Source organism: Rattus norvegicus, chromosome X (genome assembly GCF_036323735.1).
Source record: "Rattus norvegicus strain BN/NHsdMcwi chromosome X, GRCr8, whole genome shotgun sequence".
In the NCBI taxonomy this organism is placed as follows: domain Eukaryota; kingdom Metazoa; phylum Chordata; class Mammalia; order Rodentia; family Muridae; genus Rattus; species Rattus norvegicus.
Window position 1 is genome coordinate 124618672 of NC_086039.1, and position 20175 is coordinate 124638846.

The following is a 20175-nucleotide window of genomic DNA, read 5'->3' on the forward strand; positions in this document are numbered from 1 at the left end:
CAGGGGATGGTGGTAAAAGGCAGCACACACAGTTACACAATTACTTCATTTCTCTGGTCATGCACATCTTTAGATGTGAAAATGTCCCACGGCCTTTCCACGAAGCAATAAAGCAACTTCACAGAAGCCCAAATAAGCAGTTAGCAAATCCTTTTACAATAATTAAACATTCCTGGGAAATGGCAGGGGGGTCTTAATGGTCAGAATTACCTGAAATCGTTAATGGGCTTAATATTCTAGGATTGTTTTAACAGACTGAAGTTGCTAATGGGGTTGGCCTCAAGTAGGTGCTTTAGTGGAATGGCTGCTACTCTTATTCGTGTCTTCAAGAGTGCATAGGAAAGTATTTGGAACGTACAGAGCTGATTTAATCATTATAAACAGAAGTCTACAAGATGAAACAAGGGATATCCACAGAAAGTATAGACATGGTTAAGAGGTAGTAATGTTCCTATAAGTAAAAATGATTAAACCAGGTCTTGGCTACCCCTTGACAGGGAAATTATAAACACAAATACTGATCTCTTGAAATAGACTAGAATATATTTAAAGTTCATTGCCACCATGAAGGTCTGTGGAAAGTGTTTGGTCTCTAGGATCATTTACATTATGTAGGGAGCCATATTGGATTTGGGCCTGGCCGTTTTGTGACTGTATAGCTCAAAGTGGCTACGTGACTCTTGGCCACATAGACTCCTCTAAGAGCCTCTCCCATGAATTTACGGCACAGGAAGATAACATTCACGGGATGCTTCAGCCTAAGCAAAAATCAGTTATCTCCTGAGTCAACACCCGGTGTCTTCACCACCTGACCTCATCTCCTGACCTCTTTGCCTCCAGCTATCACTGCCTATACCCTCATATCCCCCTCCTTCATGTTTCACAAAGGTCACTCCCCCTACCTGAAAGTCTTAAAAGCTGTAACGTTCATCCCAATAAACGAGACCTTGTCAATAGAATCTTGTTTGGTCTCCTTCTTCTCTTCACCCCCATTTGGCCCACAGGTAGAAAGCCTCTTCGGGACCCTGAATAACTGGGTCCCCGCTGGCAGGGACAACATTAATGAAACAAATCTGTAACTCCATGACACTATTTTCAGTAGCACTATCTTCAGCTGAATAAATTTCAGCTACCTTTGCCAATATTTTAACAGACTGCCTCATATGGAATCTGAATCTTAAATCAAAATTCTGGCTTTTCTAGAAGAAAGTTTGTAGCCTGTGTCTTCCTGAAATGGCTTTTGCCCCAGGCAAAACTATTTCTTTGGACTATCAAAGGCACTAAACTGGGTTTGTTGCTAAGCACTTCTTTTATAAACTGCAATAATGGAAAACAGAACAGAAAGCAAAGAGAACATAAAAAAGAGAACAAAGTCAGTAAACAGGGATTCTGTTTGGTAGTTAGAGTCTCAGGTAGAAGGACAAACAAGGGTAAATTGTCAGGGGCACCAAAGAAATCTTATTGAAAACATAAGTTTCTAATTCAACACCACTTTAAAAAACTGTTTAAACCTCAGGCCTTCAACTTCTTCAATGCACCCTCGATATGAAGACAATACTCATGGAATTTTTTTTATGTCACACATTTTTTATCTCATACATATTCATATACTAAAACCATAGAGGTAGACGGAATTATCTCCAGAAATTTTTGAATAAGAGAAATCATAGGAGTATTAAAAAGAGTGGAAAACTTCTGTGAGGAAAATGATACTGTCAATAGAACAAAACGGTGACCAACAGATTGGGAAAAGATCTTTACCAATCCTATATTTGATAGAGGGCTAATATCCAATATATACAAAGAACTCAAGAAGTTAGATTCCAGAGAATCAAATAACCCTATTAAAAATAGGGTATAGAGCTATACAAAGAATTCTCAACTAAGGAACATCAAATGGATTGGAAGCACCTAAAGAAATGTTCAACATCCTTAGTCATCAGGGAAATTCAAATCAAAAAAAGGAAACTGATATTCCACCATGCACTGGTCAGAATGGCTAACATCAAAAAGTCAGGTGACAGCAGATGCTGGCCAGGATGTGGAGAAAGAGGAACACTTCTCCATTGTTGTTGGGATTGCAAGCTGGTTCAACCACTGTGGAAATCAGTCTGGCGGTTCCTCAGAAAATTGAACATAGTACTTCCGGAGGACCCAGATATACAACTCCTGGGAATATACCCAAAAGATGCTCCGACATATAACAAGGACACATGCTCCACTATGTTCATAGCAGACTTATTTATAATAGCCAGAAGCTGGAAAGAACCCAGATGTCCTTCAACAAATGATTGGATATATAAAATGTGGCACATTTACACAATTACACTCCTCAGTTATTAAAAACAATGACTTCATGAAATTCTTAGGCAAATAGATGGAACTAGAAAATATCATCCTGAGTGAGGTAACCCAGTCACAAAAGAACACACATGGTATGCACTCACTGATAAGTGGATTATTAGCCCAAAAACTCAGAATACCCAAGATACAACTAACAGACCATGTGAAACTCAAGAACAAAGAGTGTGGATGCTTCAGTCCTTAGAAGGGGGAACAAAATACACACAGGAGGAAATATGGAGACCAAGTGTAGAGCAGAGAATGAAGGAAAGGCCATCCAGATACTGCCCCACCTCGGGATCTACCCCATATATGGTCACCGAACCCAAAAACTATTGGGAATGCCAAGAAGTGCATGCTGACAGGAGCTTGATTTAGCTGTCTCCTGAGAGGCTCTGCCAGAGCCTGACAAATATAGAGGTAGATACTCACAACCATTGGACTGAGCACAGGATCCACAGTGGAGGAGTTAGAGAAAAGACTGAAGGAGCTGAAGTGGTTTGCAACCCCATAGGAAGAACAATATCAGCCAACCAAATGCCCAAGAGCTCCCAGGAACTAAACCACCAAACAAAGAGTATACATGGACAGACCCCCTAGCTCCAGATGCATGTGTAGCAGAGGACAGTATTGTCTGGCATCAATAGGAGGAGAAGCTCTTGGTCCTGTGAAGCCTAGTTTCTCAAGTGTAGGGGAATACCAGGGTGGGGAGGAGGGAGGAAGTAGGTGGGTGGGTAAGGGAACATCTCATAGAAGCAAAGGAGGGGGGATGAGATAGGGGGTTGCTGGAGGGGAAACTGGGAAAAGGGATAACATTTGAAATGTAAATAAAATATCCAAGAAAAGAAAAAATAGAGTTTATGTAAGTGTAAAGAAATGGGTATGGAAGAGGGACAAAGTCCTTGCTGTATCTTTCTGGACCATATTGGGATTCAGATGGGGTAATGACAGAAAGTTCTTTGAAGGTGCCAGTGAGTCAGCTGACATACTGGAAATCCCTCCCACAACATTTTAAAGGCTGTCTTTAAATAAAATATTTCTTAAACCCCACATTTCTTCCTCTTGTGTCAATTGCAGTAAGCTAAATGTTGCCTTAGATCTCATCACATATTTTTGATTAAACAGGTTTTGGAGTGTGATGATATAATTTGAATGTGGGCATTTCATTTATTAAAAATTCAAGAAAACAATACAGCTTAATTGTTTTGTATCTAATGAATAATTTGAGTCATTAACAGGCTGAAGAAAGAGAATATAGATAGGCCCCATCCTCTCCATTCATTTAATTTTAGTTTGTATTATTGCACAGAAGGATTCTGCTACTGACAGCACAGTTCCCATTCCTACTGCCTGAGTCACCAACCTAGAAGCATAAAGTTTGCCAAGTCCCAGAGAATATTTATACCAATTACTTGTTCTGTGTTGAGATTTTGGCTATCTAAGCTATTCAAAGAAGGTTATAGAAAGGTCACTTATGAAAGGAAATTGGATTAAAAAAGGAGCCAAGAAAATAGAAAATTGAATGAACTATACTCCTTTAGTATCCACATGGTGTTGGGTCTTCAGGGTAAATGGATTGAAAGGGCAGGAAGGAATGGTATAATTTACCCAAGCATTGGTTGAGTATTCTTTCATGGGGGCAATCAACAGATCCTGATAAATGTAACGTTAAAAACATGCATTTTAAAATGCCTACTGCTTTCACTCCCATAGGCAGTCATCATAAAGCACACTTTCCTTCTAAAATAAATACAAATTTGGGGAATCCTGAGTAAAGTAGCACTTTCATGTGAATTATCCAGATATGACCACACAGTCTCTCTCGTTCTTAATTGTGAATCTTCCTACAAACAAAGTAAGGATGGCCAGAGGCAGGTGGTAAATGGATCAATTGGTAAAGGTTTAAGAAATATATTCCTTAGTATTTTTTAGAAATCAATCCTAGGTCACAAACATAGCTGGCAAAGATTTTTTCCAATTGTATTCTGCCTGTTCATTGATATTTTTATTGCAGTATAAAAGGTTTTAAGTATCATAAGATCCCTTTTGTCAATTGTTTGTCTTTCATCTTGTGTTACTGGAGTTCTACTTAAAAGTCCTTGCCTGTGCCTATGAATGAATTGCTTTCTAATTTTTTTCACTTAATAGTTTCAGGGCATCAGATATTAGATTTGAAGTTCTTGATTCATTTGGAGTTAAATGTTGTAAAAGGTGAGATATAAGGATCTGGTCATGTTTTTTCACACGTTAAAGTCCAAGTTTCCCAGCATCATGTATGGAAGCTGCTATCTTTTCCCCATGGTAGACCTATAAAAAAATAAAAGTCATTTAAATTGTAATAAAAACACCTTCTGGCTGAATGTGTCCCAAGCCCAGATGGACACACAACAAAATTCTACTAGACTTTCAAACAATATCTTCAACCAATACTTATTAATCTTTAAAATATAAGCAGAAGGAAGTGCTATAAACTACTTGTATGAAGTCAACGATACTTTTTTATGAAAACCAAATAACACACAACAATGAAAACAAAAATCATAAATATAGATATCTAAATGTGCAATGAAATATTAGCAAACCAAATATAGGCACATATCAAGAATATCATGTGCAATGAACAATTTAGTTTGAAAACAGACTCATGGATGATTCAAAATAAATAAATCAATAATGCAATAAATTGGCTTAAATATAAAATTATCATGTGATCATCTCAGTAACAGAAAAATTCTTTGACAAAATCCAACATACTTCCATGATTGAAAAATGTTTTACAGAATGTATGATTAATATATGAAAAACCCACAGACAATATTGCCTTAAATTGAGATAAACTCAAAGCAATCTCATTAAAATCAGGAATGAGACAGAACTCTCAACTATGCTCATTCTTTTTCAATATCATTGTAGAGAGCACTCCTGTGGGTCAGGAGGCACTCAGCAATTAGAATATCCAGGCAAGATAAGTCTTAAAATATGCTCAGTTTATTCACACAAACATTCCTTGTAATGTCATATTAATATAAAAGTTAAACAAACATCTCACCAAGTGGGAAACAGTTGACTGTGCAAAAAATGCTGCTACAGGCATGGTTCTATTTGTAAATTGTCTCCACTTTGAAAGCTTTGGGGCTCAAACTATGCCCACTGGGGAATACTTCAGCTGTGGCATAATGGGAGGATGTTATTAATGGGGGTTCAAAAAGTCTTTGAAAGGTTTAGCCAGGGGTTGGGGATTTAGCTCAGTGGTAGAGCTTTGCAAGCGCAAGGCCCTGGGTTCTGTCCCCAGCTCCAAAAAAAAAGAAAGAAAAAAAAAAAAAAAAGAAAGGTTTAGCCAGTGTCTATCACTAATTGTGAGTATGTGTGGGCACAGCAAACATTCCAGAAATTTAGGAGACACTGACAAGTCCTCTCCCTGATGAGTATAAAGAAGTGGCCAAAAAGCCATATTTTGGGATCAAGGCAGTGTGTGACTAAAGACTGTCTCCGAAGGTCCAATTTTTGTATCATTTCAGTGGTCAGTAGTTTTGTGCTATCAGGACTCACAGCTTGGGGCTGGTTCCCTAGCATATCAAGGCCACTTGGGGTTAGCTTATTAGCATATCAAGTCCTGTTTTAGTCTTGAATCTTTATGAATTGCTCAGTGGCCTACCTGTGGCCAGTACATCAGAGATTGTTTCTGAGATCTATCTCTTATCAGAGTTGCCTGGTGGGAAGCTCCTATTTTACAGGCATCCTATAATTCCAAGTCACACAAAGGTGTTTTTTAAGTTACACAGAATGAATTCACTTATATTCCTGACAATAGTTCTTGAAGCACTTATTGAAGATACAAGGCTAGAGAATAAAACAAAAGGGCTAAAAATAGAAAAGGAATTTAAATTATATCTATTTTTCAGGCAATATATTATACACAGAACCCAACCAAGTTACATCAGAAAACACCTAGAAACAATCAACAGTTTCAGCAATGTAGGTGCCTGTGATGGTTTGCATAAGCTTGGCCCAGGGAGTGGCACTATTAAAAGGTAAGGCCTTGTTGCAGGAAGTGTATCACTGTGGGAATGGGCTGGGAGACCTTCCTCCTAGCAGCCTGAGGACACTCAGTCTGTTCCTGGCTTCCTTCAGATTAAGATATAGAACTCTCAGCTCCTCCTATACCATTCCTACCTGGATGTGCCCCCACCAGTGGGGACTCAATTATTCATGCGGACCCATACCTGCGGGAGAAAAGGCGAGAAAGAGGAGGGAGACCAAGCAGTGTCCTAGTCAAGGTCTGTTTATAGAAAGGAGTGTACAGCATTTAAAGCTCTGAAGCAGGAACTGAAGCTTAGGGTGGGGGGAGTACTGGGAAGTACCCAAGGACATAGGGTGAATCATTAAACCAAGGATATTCTCCTTAGACAATGAGGCAACAGTCTTTCAGGGACATGTTCTTTCTTTGAAAAGGTCAAGCCCTTCTCAGGAATCTGCTCAGGGCAGGGCTCTAGCTTTGCCCAGTCCCACAGTCCGGTCCTGGTCCCCAACAGGGATGCAGCCATGCTCGCACCTTGATGATAATGGACTAAACCTCTGAACTTGTAAGCCAGCCACAATTAAATGTTGTCCTATATAAAACTTACTTTGGCCATTGTGTCTGCCCACAGCAATAAAACCCTAACTAAGACAGAGGTTGGGACTGGGGTGTTGCTGTGAAAGCCCTAACCATGCTTTTGTTTGGAAGAATGTGGATTTTAGGACTTTGGACTAGGAAAACAGTGGAATGCTTTAAGTGGGGCTTAATGGGCTATCTTAGTAGGAATGCAGAAGTCTTTGTTACTGAGAATGATTTGAATTGTGCCAGCCTGGCCTAAGAGGTTTCAGAGAAGAAATTAAGTATGTGCTATAAAGACTGCTTTTGTGGTATTTTGGTGAAGAATGTGGCTGACTTTTGCCCTTGTCTGAAGAGTCTGCCTGAGGCTAAGGTGAAAAGACTCAGATTAATTACATGACAAAGGAAGTCTCTGAAATAACCTCGTAGACTTTGTTCTCTGGTTAAGTCTCATGAAGTACATTTTAATGAAAAAAGGGAAGTTGAGAAAAGAAAAGTACAAAATATATGGTTCTAGTATTAAAGGGATACCGCAAAGTGAAATGGAGCTGAATCCTGTGTTCAAGAATATTAAATTGAATAAAGGGAGTGATGACTTTGGGGCAAGATCCCACCCAGCTAGGTTAGCTCCAGGCAATTTAGTACAAACCTTTAATCCCCGGAGAGAGGCTTACAGATCTCTAAATTAAAGGTCAATCTACTGAGCAAAATCCGGGACAGCCAAGTCTAGGCAGTGAAAGAGTTAGAAATATAATAGAATGAGGGGGGCATATTCCAGCTCCTGTAAGTGACAGAAGTCGGCAGCTTTGGCCATGTGTCTCTGGCTTTATATTCAAGAGGAGAAGGAAACTATTGGAAAAATTGATGCTAGTTAGCTGGAGCTAAGAAAGAGATCGACATCACTTAGGTGAAATCTTCTGAGAAGTGTTTTCTGAAAGCACAAAAAAGCTGTGTTCCAGAGATAGCCAAGGTTGTACCTCACGCTGCATCTGTACTTGGTAATGTGTAAGAGTCAGCTGGTGGTGAAAGACCCCCGGAGAGGACCTTTCCCTCAATAGGAGTCCCAAGCGCCCAATGATTAAGCCAAGTCCACTCGGATGCAATCAGCAAGAGGGTTTATTGGAAAACACAGGTACCTGCGGGCACACAGTCTCTTCGGAGGACTTGCGCGCCCAGCAGCTCCAGCATGGGGCTTTTATAGGGTTTGGGGAAGCGGAAGCAGGCGTACAGAAGCAGATGCATAGTTACGGGGATTGGTGGATTCAAACGAGGCACATAGACATGTTCACATATGATTGGCTATTTCACATGATGAGGTAATAAGGTATAGCTACACACATTGGCAGGTTTGGGGCATCCTGGATGTCGGGGGCTGGGGGCTTATCTCTTCAAGCCAGGTGGCCTGTGAGTCAAATCCGGTATTCCTGGTCTGTTCTGCATTCCTTTCCTATTAGTTGTAGCGGCAGGGCGGGGCTGCCTGGACTTGCTTTTCACAGTGTTTAGTCCTGAGTCTGTGAACCCTGCAACACACTCTTCCAACTCCCTATTTTTAAACCCCAAATATGTATAATTTTCCCTTCAGTGGCTGGTTTTGAAGGCATGAAGGAATCATGAAGAGCAGCTGAGGCTGGGCACTGTGAGAGGCCATGGAAGGCCATTGGTGAAGGTACAGTCTCAGTTGCAATTGATGTCCCAGGACTAAAGAGGTCATATAAAGGAGTTGCTGAGAGACCAAAGGATGTTAAAGATGCCAGAGCCATGGGCTATCTGCTGAGGAAAGCTGCTCATAGGGAGGGCTCAGGAGGAAGAAGTTTGTTGCAGTCAACAAAGATGAAAAATGAATTGAAGATTTGAAGACCACTTTAACATCAGACACAAAGATGACAGAGTGTGGAGTTTGCCCAGCTTGTTGTCTGTCTTAATTCAGGTATTACAGTTAAGTGATAGGATGGATCTCAGGAGAGACTTTGAACTTTGGACTTTTATCATTGTTGATACTGCTATAGACTACGGGGACTTTGGAAGTTGGATTAAGTGTACTTTTTTATTATACTATGTTTAGGTATGACCTCCATAGATTCATGTGTTTGAGCAAGCCTATGGAGACCAGGGAAAGGTATGTGATGGTTTGCATATGCTTGGCCCAGGAGTGGCACTATAAGAAGATGTGGCCTTGCTGGAGGAATTGTGTCACTGTGGGGGTGGGTTTGGAGACCCTCCTCCTAGCTGCCTGAAGATGTTCAGTCTGTTCCTGGCTTCCTTCAGGTGAACATATAGAACTCTCAGTTCCTCCTATACCATGCCTGTCTGGATGCAGCCATGTTCGATCCTTGATGATAATGGACTGAACTTCTGAACCTGTAAGCCAGCCCAACTAAAAAACAACAATGCCAATCAACCGGAGCTTCCAGGGACTAAACCACTACCAAAAGACTATACATGGACTGACCCAGGGCTCCAACTGCATATGTAGCAGAGAATAGCCTTGTTGGGGCACCAGTGGAAGGGAAAGCCTTTAGTCTTCCAAAGTTGGACACCCAGTGCAGGGGAATATGGGGGAGGGCAATGTAGGGGGAAAACCTATATTGGGGAGGGGAGGGAATGGGGGCTTATGGACAGGAAACCAGGAAGGGGAATAACCTTTGAAATGTAAGTAAAGAAATTTATAATAAAAATTAAAAAAAATACTTATATTGGCCCTGGTGTCTGTCCACAGCAATAAAACCAAGTAAGACAGTGGCTGTCTCAGTTTCCATTGCTATGAAAAAACACCATGACCAAGGCAACTCTTATAAAGGACACCATTTAATTAGGGCTGGCTTACAGTTTTAGAGGTTCAGTCCATTAACATGGCAGGAAGCATGGCAGAATCCAGGCAGACAGAGTGCTGAAGAAAGAATTAAAGAGTTCTACATCTTAATCACAGGGCAGCCAGTAGACTCTGTTTCCACACTGGACAGAGAACTTAAGCAGAGGACCTTAAAGCCTACCTCTACAGGGATACAGGGCCATACCTCCTAATAGTGTCACTTCTAGGGCCAATCCTATTCAAACCACCTCATTCCACTCTCTAGTCCCAATAGGCTTTCTTAAACCTATGACTCTTTGGGGGCCATACCTAATCATGTAATAATGCAAAATACAGATAATCAAAATTCAGAAGTCCCCATACTCCATAACAGTACCAATAATGTTAAAAGTCCAAAGTTCAAAGTCTCATCTGAGATTCATGCAGTCTCTTAACTGTAATTCCCTGCAAAATTAACAGAAAAAGCAGATCATATACTTCCAACATATCATATAGATAGAGTACCACTCTAAAATATCATAGTGAGGAAATACTGGACCAAAGCAAGTCCAAAAACCAGCTGGGCAAACTCGAAATTCTGCCTCTCTATGTCTAGAGTCAGCATCTCTATGTCTAGGGTCAAAGGGCTCTTCAGATCTCCAACTCATTTCAACTTTGACTGCAACAAACTTGTTACTCTTGCGCTGTTTATACTTCTTCTTAGCTTTTCTCAGCAGATATCCTGTGAGTCTGGTTGACTCAACTCCACTGCTGCTGCTGTTCTTGGTTGCCATCCAATGGAACTGATATCTCCAATTTGCTGCGGTCTTCAGTTTCACCAATATCATTTCAGGCTCCCTTCATGGTGCCAAGCTTTAAATACTTTGTATAACCCCTTCAGTCCCGGGTCATTAACTTAAACTAAGGCTGCACCTTCACCAATGGCCTTCCATGGCCTCTCATAGTGCCAAGCTTCAGCTGCTCTCCACAACCTGTTTATTCCTTCAAAACCAATATTAATTGAGTGACTCTTACCTATTACCAAGTCTAGCTGCAGCATGAGGTACAACCTTGGTTATCTCTGGAACACAGCTTCTTTGTGCTCACACAAACCACTTCCCAGAAGATTTCGTTTCAGTGATGCTGGTCTCTTCTTAGTCACTGCTAATCATTTAGCTCCAGCTAACCAGTATCAATTGACACAGTAATCCCTTCTATTCTTGGCTCTAAACCCAGAGCCATGCAGCCAAAGCTGTTGTGTTCTGCTGCTTCTTGGGGCTGAAACATGAACCATTTTTTCTATTACATCCTTCACTTCCTAAGCTTGGCTGTCCTGGAATTTGTTCTGTAAACCAACCTTCAACACAGGCTTGCATGCCTCTGTCTCCTGACTTCTGGGATAAAAGGTATGTACCTCCATGTCTGAACCGAGGCTTTTCTGTACTTGGAACTTGCTCTTTACCAGGATGTCCGTGAATTCAGAGATCTATTTGTCTCTGTCCTCTGGGATTAAAGGCATGTACCACCGTATACCAGGACCTAAACTTTTCATGGCAACTATGCCTCAAGATCTGGATCATAGGTGTGACCTCCATTTCTGGATTGTTGTTCCTTTCTAATTAAAAGCCTAATGAAAATAATGACCTGATAATAACATTTAACATGATATAACTATTTCTTGTTCAACTGAAAATACATAAACAATAAGCTTAGCTGAGTGGGATCTTGCCCTGAGGTTGACACTCCCTTCAACTGTTTAATATCCTTGAATACAGGATTCAGCTCTGTTTTACTTCCAGGTGCTCCTTTATTACTTGAACCACACCTTTTGTATTTTTTCCTTTCTCAGTTTGCTATGTTTGATCAGAATGTTTCCCATAAGAGGAAACCACAGGACAGAATCTAAACTTGGTTGAGACTTCCTTGTCAATGCAATTAATCTGAATATCTTTACCTTAGCCTCAGGCAGACCCTTCAGACCAGGGCAAAAAGCTGTTCCATTCTTCATTAAAACATTGCAAGAATGACAACAACAACTTCATCAACCCTTAATACTCAAGTGACAAACCAGGTATGGTGTATACTTGTTAATTTCAATTGGGGCGGTGGAGTTAATGTAGGAGGACTACTAAAAGATACAAGAAAATAGAACTCCCATGCTTATGATCTGGTAATTAATATTGTGAAAATGATCATGCTACCAAACATTATTTACAAATTCAAGGCAATCAAAGTCCTTATCTCATTCTTCACAGAACTATAAATATCTAACCTGAAGTTCAAATGTAATCACAAAAAGCCCAGAGAGCCAAAACAATCCTGAGCAAAAATACCAATGAAATTACGATTTCAGATTTCAAAATATATGACAAGCATAGTAATAAAACCAGTTTGGAACTGATACAAAAACACGATACTATTCACCTGCAAAGAAAAAATGCAATCATGAAATTTACAAGTAAGGGGGAAGAATTACAAAGGGTAATATACTGAGTGAGATAACCTAGACCTAGAAAGACAAATGCATGTTCTTTCTCTCATTTATGGTTCCTAGCTCAAATCATCAGATGTGAGTATATAATCTGGAGCAACCTCAGAACCTCAGAAATGAGGAAAGTATGAGGGAACTAGAAAGGGGAATACCAGAATGCAATAAAAAAGAGGAAATGGAGAAAATTGAGTCTCTAGTTGAGGAGGGGATTGGGAATCAACACAGAAAGAAATGGAAGAGAGACAAATAATACCCAAAATGTTGGATAAAGCTTCAAGGAATCATATTGTTTTGTATTTACTTGAAATTATATATAAGTCCTAAAAGTATATTGTGAAATTTGCATGTATCATCAACAATGTTCTGTACAAAAGCCATAGAATTTCTAACAAGAACCCTAGTACCATATCTAAAACTCTTTTCTGTTACTGCAAAAATTCTCTAAGTATCATAGCACTGCAGCTCAACTAGAAAATGCAGAAAATATTTAGTTATCTATCCGTACCAAAGGCAAGGCTCTACTTAAAAAAAAAAAAAAAAAGACAGAATCGGGTATACTGTTTGAAGGTCCAAGTATACAATAAAAATCTTCAACTCTCACTAAAAATTCATGCACGGCAGTTGAGTAATAGGAGATCCTTAAGCCTCAAAAAGGACCATTATGTGGATCCCAGTGGAAGAAATGTTATTTGTTTTGTTTTGCTTTGAAGACTATATGTCTTCTGTACCTCCCAAACCTGGGCATGGGCAAAGAGACACTTGGTGGGGGCTGTGTTCTTTTATCAATCAAAAGCATTCTTTTGTTCATCTTCGCTTAATGCCTGGCTTTGTTACCAAAGCTCTTTTACACCCAGGACTCCTAAAAATCAAATCAAATCCAAGCACATAATGCAGAAGAAAGACATACAGAGACCTGTAGACTGCTATGCCACCCACAGACATGCCCTCCAACACATGCCCCAGACAGACCATAGACGCCTGCTTGACCTCATACGGTTCAGCAGTGATGGAGGATGTCATGCTGGGGCCTGGCAGCACTCGACAGATCAGGCTCTGCACCTCACCCAGGCAGCAGAGTAGACCTGGCCCTGGAGGTAGGGGTGTCGGGAAGTTGGTCTTAGGGTTTGATGCCATCCTCATCATCTCTGAGAGTTAGGAAAGCTTCGCAGATGGTCATGAGCTGGGGAGAGCTAGCCCCTTAGTAGCTGCAGCATTAGGAAGAGCAGACCCTGCATCTTACCTTCACAGCACAGAAGCGCGGGCACTAGTAATGGGGATACAGTGAGATATCCCCAAGGGAAAGAACAGAGAAGAGCTTGTCCTGCTACTGAGTAGGTCAAAGACCTGGCCCCAGGGTCATGAGAACAGATGAGCTGGCACTGCCTCTTAGGGCTGTAACAATCAGGAGAGCTGGCCCCACATGTCACCTGAGCACCAAATTATAGCTAGCTCTCACGGCTCTGGTGCTCGTGAGCCAGCCCTGCTGGTGTGAGCAAGGAGAACTGGCCTGAGGTGGTCTGGGATGAGAAAGGAAGGAATGCCCTTTGCCTCCTCACCCCTCACCACCTGAGGTAGTGGAAAGGGCTGACCCCAGGGTCATGAGAGATGATTAACTTGCCCTGCCCCTCACTGGCTGCAGCACTCAAGAAAGCAGGCCCTGTACCTTTCCTGGGCAGTGATGGCTAAGGCATAGGGGAGCAATTCCTGAGGGTATGAGTGCAAGATAACTCCTCCAACCCCTCACAGGCTACAGCTCTTGGGAGAATGTGAAGGGATAGGAATTTGAGTGGGATTGGGGGAGAAGATGGGTAACTCACAAAGAATTAATAGAAACTTAAAAACAAGGTAACAAACTATAAACACGATAATTCTGAATAAGTGAATGTATCAGCTCTTTATTTTGTGTTAGATAATTTGCTTTCAATGAATATTTTAAAGACAATTACCAGTGAAGCAAAATAAATTAAAAACCGTGATGTTATTGTTGTTTGATTTTTTTTGTTATCTTGTTATTTTTGTTTTCTTTCTTTGTTATTTTGTTTTCACTTAGCCTGGTACTCACTATAGGTGACCTGCAACTTTTAGTAGTCCTCCTACATTACCTCCACCACCCCAATTGAAATTAACAAGTATACACCATACCTGGTTTGTCACTTGAGTATCAAGGGTTGATGAAGTTGTTGTTGTCATTTATTCCTGAAATTTGATTGTTGTTATGAAAGGAGAAAAAGAAGATGGAATTTTTTAGAAGACTAATTTTGAACTTAAGTACCTGAGTCTGAACACTGACAGATAGCAAAGGACAAAGCTCCAATTTATGCAGAATTGGGCTTGTTCACTATACTGCCTTAGTAATTCTAGATTCAGCTTGAGTTAAACTATACAATGCTCAAATAATTTGTGGTCTTCTAGTGACACTATGAATCATTCATGCTATTATTTCTCCAGGAAAATTAATATTCTTAATTTTTGAGATTTTTTCTGGTTCCTGTTAATGTTTAGTACAAAAAGTACTTGGTTATCCTCTTTTAGAGGAGAATGAATAACCTGAACAGAATTATATAAAAGCTCAGAGTGTTCTAGATTTGACATGATAATAGTAGATTCTGTACTACTAGGGAAAGAAACTGTTAACTCAAATCAAGAGTCTAAATACATCTTTGGCTGTGGTATATAACTTTTAATACAACCACGGGATAATAACGATACCAACCTGGTTTTAGAATAGACTGACATTTAGTTAGATGTCATGTAGGTCTACCTCACAGAGGATAGATTGCACAGTAGAACTTGTTCCCTGTATCTACAAGCCAAATGTGTTTTCAGAGCTTGAGAGACTCATCTACTTGCTGTAGAAACCTCAAATCCAGCATCCCAAGAATGAAACTTCTCTCCTATTCCAATGATTACTGCATCAGCTGCTTTATCTGTCTTGCTACCATTTGGCAAATAAGCAAATCCTAGAAATATCCTTGATTCTTTCTTTTCATAGTTCAGAACTGAGGTTCGAATAGAAAGAGGATTCAGTGCAGCAGAAATTATATCGTTTCTCAAAGTGATATCAGCAGCAGGAAAAGCAACTCAATGTTGACAGCAGTGCAACCTGAAGATCACTCTCAGATCCTCCAGGAATCTCTACTTGAGTGCACTTGAGTTGCTGATGTCCAGCACAGTAGATCATTTCCAGAAGAATCATATTAAATCATAGTCAGTGTTTATTGACTAAGCAGAAAGACAAGACACACTTGAATAATGTCAAGTTCAAGCCACAGAGAGAAGCATAACTAAAGAGCACAAGAAGCTATACATGTTATTTAGGTACTTTGACATCACTTAATATGAAGCTAAATTTAAATATTGGGGAATGCATAGATTCTTATTTTTGTTTACCTCTTAATTGTACCCTTGAAGAGGAAATTTCAGGCATATTGCTCCAGTGTATAAGCAGAAAAGGAAGCACTAGTACAAACAAAATATTCACCAAGAGAATCCCTACTTACACACAAGCCAAATGCAATTGATCTGAAGGTATACTTCGTCTAGGATTGTTAAGTTAACCTCAGATATGATATTTCTCAAAAAGAAGATTATAGCTATTTGCAGGCATGAAGCAATAAAAGATTAATTTAAAAACTTACATTTATATTTCTTAGTCCACTATTGCATGTTTTTTACCATTATCATTTTAAATCTCCCATTGTAGTTAGTGCTTCTTTATGATGTTTTGGTAAGTCTAACTGCACAAATTTAAAACAAACTTCAAATAGGATAGACCTGACGATATCCATGTCACATTATAAGTACATGAGAAATGAACTAAATCCTTACTCTACCAGGTGGCAGTGAAAAAATAGATGATTACTAGTGACCAAACACTCTTATCTACAAAATTTAATGACATTTACTGACTCTATTTCTCCCCATTCACATATGTCTGTATCACACATGTACATGTATATTCATGAGTGTTGGTTTGCATTAACTGTTAACTTGACATAACCTAGAATGATAATCATTTGGAAAGAATTTTAAAGAGGAATTATCTAGATTGTGGTCATGTCTCTGGAAATTGTTTTCATAATTAGATGATGTAGGAAGACCCAGTCCATTATGGGAAGTACCATTCCCTAGACAGGCGGTTTTAAACATTATAAGAGAGGGGGAAGCTAACTGAGAGCATGCAACTATGCAAATGATTAGTGTGTGTTTATTTATCAACATGATTGACTGTGGCTGTAGTATGACTAGCTCTTGATTTCCTGCATTGACTCCCCACAATGATAGACTATAACCTGGACCTGAAAGCTGAAAATTACTTTCTTCCTTAAGTTACTTTTTATCAGGATAGTCTATCCTAGTATGTTTATCATATGTCATGACCTAGTAGGATAGTCTGTCATAGTAGAAGATATGAAACTTAGCATGTTTACATGTATATGGGAACACATGTGTATTGAGATCAGAGAGTGCCTTGTGTGTCTTCCTTTATCACTTTCTACTGTTTTATCTGAGGCAGGATATTTCATTGAGCCTGGTGGTTCTGAATAGGATTAATCAAACTAGCCAGCTTGTTCCAGGATCCTTTGCCTCATTCTCTGAACCATCAGCATTAAAAGTGTTTCACTATACTTGCCTGGAATTTCTGTGAGTTATGAGGATTCCCAATTCTGGTCCTCATGCTTGAGAAGCCTGGACTTTATGCACTAAGCCATTATTCTAACCAACATCTAGTTTGTTTTAAATACTTACCTTTATGATATATTGTTTTTGACAACCATAGATAATGTTTATTATGATATAACTATACAGTAAACTCTGTTGAAAATATTTCCTCTCTCAAGGACTTGCCTCTAGTTTCTTTCGTTTTTATATTTGAGATTATAGATTTAATGGTACCTATCTCTGTTTTACCTGAAAAACTGATTAAAAAGCAATTGTTACTTGTAGATAAATAGATTTCATAAGCTTTTGGGTATATGTTAGTATCACCCCCAACCATAGCAAAAATCCTAAATTAGTCTTCCCTTCACAATTCTTTCAAGTCATTTTTTTTTTGGTTCTTTTTTTCGGAGCTGGGGACCGAACCCAGGGCCTTGCGCTTCCTAGGCAAGCGCTCTACCACTGAGCTAAATCCCCAGCCCCCACAATTCTTTCAAGTCATTTTTATGCCAGCTTGGTAAGCTTGCCCTGGTAGTCTCAGAAACTTCCATTATGCAACTAATTAAACTATTTATAAGCTCTCTCTCTCTCTCTCTCTCTCTCTCTCTCTCTCTCTCTCTCTCTGTGTGTGTGTGTGTGTGTGTGTTTGTGTGTTTGTGTGGGTTCTATGTCTGTGTGTGTGTGTTTCTATGTGTATGTGATTTACAGCCTCTGTATATGGAAATAAATTGACAGGGGTCTGCCATATATCTATAGAGTGATGGAACAAATAGACATTATTATATTTACTCCATACGTTTCTCATGAGGAATAAATAAGATGTGGAAGATCCTCTGAACACAAGTACTTAACAAGTACCAATTATTATTGCAGTGAATATTAGTAATTAGAATGTTCCCCAAAACCTCTTTTCCCTTTCCAAAAATATATTCTTTCTTCCTTTACAAGGACAAATGCAAGTTTCAGTGATTTCTCCAGCTTTAGGAATGAACAGAGAAGCACAACCATCAACTGGGGATTAGAACTAACATGGCTTGCTTCCAGTTCTTCTGATGTGTTCCTAACTCATGCCCTCAAAATGGTTATGGCTTACTCACTCAGCATGCCTAAGAAAAACTTGAAACCAAACTGACCCACAGATGGTTTCTATTGGGCCCACACAATGTTTTAAAAATATTGTTGTATCAGTTGCCAGTATTTTTAAATCAGAAGCTATCATACAAAATACAGTGTTTCTAGTTGCCTTGAAATTTTAGAAAATCTAGCATCAACTGCACTCATATTACTGCTTAACAGAATAGTAGCTACCACCTTTAGATGGAATGTGAGCTTTCCATTCCTCATTATTTCTATCATTCACATCCTATATCAAATGAAATTCATAACTTCATTGCTGATTTTCTAGTAATTGTGAATTATTTTCTATACTAGTATATAGCATAAATATTAAATATATAACAAACCATAAATGACCTGAAGCTGGAGACTTTGTAATGAGAGGCTTATTTAAGTTACATTTTTGAAGGCAGAAAATTTTTTTTTACTTGCATCATAGTTTTAATGCAGATGTATCTTGTACCTTCTGAGTCTTCCCACGAGTTACCCAAGTGGCTCCTATGGACATCAACTCACTGTGTACCTCCTCCTAAGCAGCCTTCTCATTGAGTGCCCCTCAATATCTTCTGGATATCTCTAACCGCATCCTTTCAAGGAATGTCCAACAGGGTCCAATACTTCCTGAGGACCTCCTCAGCATCCTCTAACTGTCTGCAGGACTTGCTAAGGGCATCCTGAGTACCATCCCACATCTGTGTGGACTGTACTCTCATTACAATTTTCTTTTTTTTCTTTTTTTTTAAATTTATTTAATACTTAATAATTATTCTTTGGTTTCCGGGCAAACATCCCCCCCCTCCCCTTCCTTATGGGTGTTCCCTTCCCAACCCTCCCCCCATTGCCACCCTCCCCCCAACAGTCTAGTTCACTTCGGGTTCAGTCTTAGCAGGACCCAGGGCTCCCCTTCCACTGGTGCTCTTACTAGGATATTCATTGCTACCTATGAGGTCAGAGTCCAGGGTCAGTCCATGTATAGTCTTTAGTTAGTGGCTTAGTCCCTGGAAGCTCTGGTTGCTTGGCATTGTTGTACATATGGGGTCTCGAGCCCCTTCAAGCTCTTCCAGTTCTTTCTCTGATTCCTTCAACGGGGGTCCTATTCTCAGTTCAGTGGTTTGCTGCTGGCATTCTGAAGGCAGAAAATTTTAAATAAGTTCCCTTATCTGCTCAGTCTACAACAGATAGCATGACAATGATAATGGTATTTGTAGAAGATACTACATCGTGAGATAGGTAACCAGACATTCAGGCACAGGTGTCAACCCTTGGGAAATAGTCTCATAAGAAGTCCATTAATCCTCTCCAAAATATTGCATCTAATGATGTAAACTACTCTCAGTAATCCCCAGATCTTAAAAGTTTCACCATCTCAGCAATACAACACTGAGTTTTCCAAGAACAAGATTTTAGGACATGAACCTTTAGGAAATGCATTCAAGCAATTTCCAAACCTTAGTATATCAGACAGGTATTTTTTTCTGGTAACATAGTAAGGCAATTACAACTAATATGTTATAGTCAGTGGTCAGCTCTTCCCAACCTTCACAGTTATCATGAAGAAAGCCATTTTGAATGTATAGAAGATTCAATACAAAAACTGTGAAATAAAGATTTATACATGGCAAGACTACACTGATAAATGAAAACGGACAAATTTGTCACCATGACACCTGCCTCAGGAGAAGTGTTAAAAATAGTGCTTTAAGTTGAATGAAAAAAATCTTCAATAATAATATAAAGCATACCAAAGAATAAAAGGTCAGTAAGCAAACTTAAAAAAAAAATACAGAATATGACAAACCTCTAATGCTATTACCTAGTCACTTCAAACCCTAGTATATAAGTCAAAATAATAAAAACAGGCATCTGTAAAATTATTATGTATCTTTAAATGTCATTAAAAGTAATTCAGATATGATACAGTATAACATATAATTAATAATACTGTGTAGTATTTCTAAAATTTATTGATAAAGTGTCTTATGTTAAACAGCATAATCATGAGTGAAAAATAAATAAAAATGAAGGAAGTTGGAAAATTCGAAGATGATGAATACGCTTATAAGCTTCCTTTTGATGACACTGCTTCATCTGTTCATTCACTTGTTTAAAAGCTATCACTTTAATGTAAGCATCTCGACCTGTACCTGCTAGACTCCACAGATATTCTTCCCTGATGAAAGTTTT